Source organism: Cynara cardunculus (assembly GCF_001531365.2).
Source record: "Cynara cardunculus var. scolymus isolate 2C chromosome LG 2, CcrdV1, whole genome shotgun sequence".
NCBI lineage: Eukaryota > Viridiplantae > Streptophyta > Magnoliopsida > Asterales > Asteraceae > Cynara > Cynara cardunculus.
This window is the reverse complement of record NC_037529.1, coordinates 34,074,004-34,077,283: the sequence shown is the minus strand read 5'-3', so window position 1 is coordinate 34,077,283 and position 3,280 is coordinate 34,074,004.

Genomic DNA, 3,280 nt, shown 5'->3' with positions numbered 1-3,280 from the left:
ATTAATAATTTTTTAACTATAAGTATTATTTTGTAAATGTAAATACATTTTTAGTATATTTGTTTCATTTTATATTGTAAGTACTTTTTTGGTTCAATAAATCATGTTTAAGAATTTAATCATTCAAAATATGAAAGTTTATTGTATTTTTTCCAGATATTTTCTATTATTTTACCACATTAACAAGTTGTATAGGTCATAAGAATGTATCTAACAGGTTTTAAAAAGTCCAAAGATTTATTTAACAGGTTTTGAAATGTCCAAGGACTTATTTGTTCCAAAAAATTGTACAATGACTTAATCATTACAAACACTAAAGTCCATTGAGTTTTTTAAATTTTTCTCTATTTTTAACTAGTTTTGTAACTCGTGGACGATGATGATAACTTCTTTAGAAGGAAAAAAAATCAAATTAATATTGAAATATTACAATGTCAGTTCATGCATATATTATTTTCTTTTATTAGAGTTATAGAATATAAATATAATGATTAATTTATTGACCTTCATATTCTTTTTCATGTTATTATCCTTACAATTGTTGATATGTTACGATCAATCATTTTAATACAAAACTAAAACTTTAAACCATCATTAAATAGATCTCTTTAAAATATTAAACATGACAATTTTTTTTATTTGCTGAATATATAAATTTTTTTTCTCTTTTTCACACAAAGTCTTTAATCCCACCGCCTGCATAGCAAAATCAGTTTATACCCAATAAAAAACATCACTTTTTTTCATTATGTATTTTAAATATGATATTATATTAATAAATAAATAAACTTTAAATAAATTTAAATAATTTTAAGCATAATAAAACAAAGAACATATATCATATAATATAAATAATTTAATAAAAGCAAACAAATATACATACAAAAACCACATGAATATCACAATAAATAAATAAATACATAAACATCATTTTAAGTGTTCTTTTAAATAATATAATTTTTACATACCTTTTTAAAATCTCTTAAGTTTTTTCAATTCTTATTTTATTCATTACTCAACAAAGGATTCCTGTCAATTGAAAAAATCTTGAAGTAGTCAAAATTTAACGTAATTATCAATCACGTATAAATAGTTATTGTTAATGAAGTTTAAATTCGAATTTTTTTTAATCATATCCTATGATTACAAAATATCAAAAATCTATTCGAATTTATATGATTTAATCATAAACACCATCATATATTATGATAACAACAAACCCAACAATATTGAAAAAGAAATGTGTAATAATAGTGGTCACGTATAAATAATTATGGTCACGGAGTTTAGATTCATTTTCTTATAATATCTTATAATCATAAAATATCAAAACTTCATTCGAATTTATATTATCCAATCGTAAACACAATCATGCCATAATGTTAACAACGAATCCAACAATATCAAAAAGAAGAAATATGTAATAACAAATCATATTTTCTAAATAATATAATTTTTATATACCTTTTTAAAATATTTTAAGTTTTCTTCAACTCTTATTTATTCACTGCTCACCAAAGGATTTCTGTCAACTGAAAAAATCTTGAAGTAGTTAAATTTTAAAGTAATTATCAATCATGTATAAATAGTTATTGTTAATGAAGTTTAAATTCGAAAAAAAAAATCATATTATGTAATTACAAAATATCAAAATTCTATTCAAATTTATATGATCTAATCGTAAACACAATCATATTTTATGATAACAACAAATCCAACAATATTGAAAAAGAAATATGTAATAACAAATCACATTTTTAATGAATAAAATTTCTACATGTCATTTAAAATCTTTGAACTCTTCTTCAACTCTCACCTTCTTCATCCATCACCATAGAAATTTTTAGGATTTCATTTTGTTTATTATTGAAACTTTGAAGAACAAATTTCATTAAGAAAGTAAATGGAAAAAAAAATCAAGAGTTGGAGGTTAAACTTGTGTATACAAAATTACAAAAACACCCGCATTAATTATGAGCTATACATTTTTCATACAGGGGCTGAAAAGTGTTTAACATATTCAACATTTAAAAAAATCAAAAAATTGAGAAAAAAAAGATAAGAGAAGTTCTAAGCATTAGAAAGTGTCACCTCATTATGTTTGGTTTCTCCTTTTATATATATATATATATATATATATATATATATATAGATTACCCCCAACATGAACTAATCTTTAGATGTTGGGGTTCGATTACTTTTGTTAGCATATGAACATGTAAAGGTGTGATTTTGTTAGGTTTTAAATTGATGAAGCTTATGAATTTGTGTGCATTGCTTTTGTTAACCTAATACTACAAGAAAAATAACCTTCAGAGAAGGTATCGTTCTGTACTTAAAAGTCTTAAAAGCTTCTCTAAAGCCTTTAGATAAGTTTTTCAATTCTGTCAAATAACTTCTCTGTATAACGGTAGGTAATGGATTTAGGGAGGGTTTCCGGAGGATGCGTTTTTGTTAGCCTTTAGAGACGCTTATTTGAGGCTTTAGATACACGTCCAAAACTTCTCTAAAGGTTAGTCAACTTTTTATTCAAAACTTCTCTAAAAGTATATATATTAGTGACACTTTTAAAGTATTTGTGATGGTTTATAAGAGTTACTAAGAGATACTTTTAGCAAAATGTAATGGAAAAGCTTCTCTAAAGATATTGACTTTAGTGACAMTTTTWAAAAAYCTTCTCWAAAAGTCCTCGTTAGTTACACTTACAAAATCTTCTCTAAATATGATATTTAGATACACAAACTCAAAATCTTCTCTAAAAACTATATTATATATTTATTTCATCCATAATTCAGCTGCATATATATATATATATATATATATATATATAATAAAATTAAACTAATAAATAATATTAAATTAATCAGGAACAAATTAATAATAGTCTCAAAACAATTTAATAGATATAAGAACCATCCAAATTTAATATTCAACTAGTTCATATATCGTCTAAATTTATCAACAAAAAAATATCCAAAATCATCATATATAGCATGTTTAACGATCTTGAGTCTCCAAACATTGGTCTTGAACAGTTAATGAAGATGAAAAACATGGAACTGACCGGCCGGATACAATTGACCTTACCATTTGTCGCAACTCAGCGACTTCATCCTTTATAAGAAAGAGCTCAGATTTGGTTGAAGCGAGCTCGGACTTTGTTGAAGCAAGTCAATTAGACATCTTGGTGTGGCTCAATGGACCTGACGCACTGGTGCCATGTCGCGAACTCGTAGAAGTTCTCCTAGTGCTCAGGACCCTAGACCATCCCCAAATATAT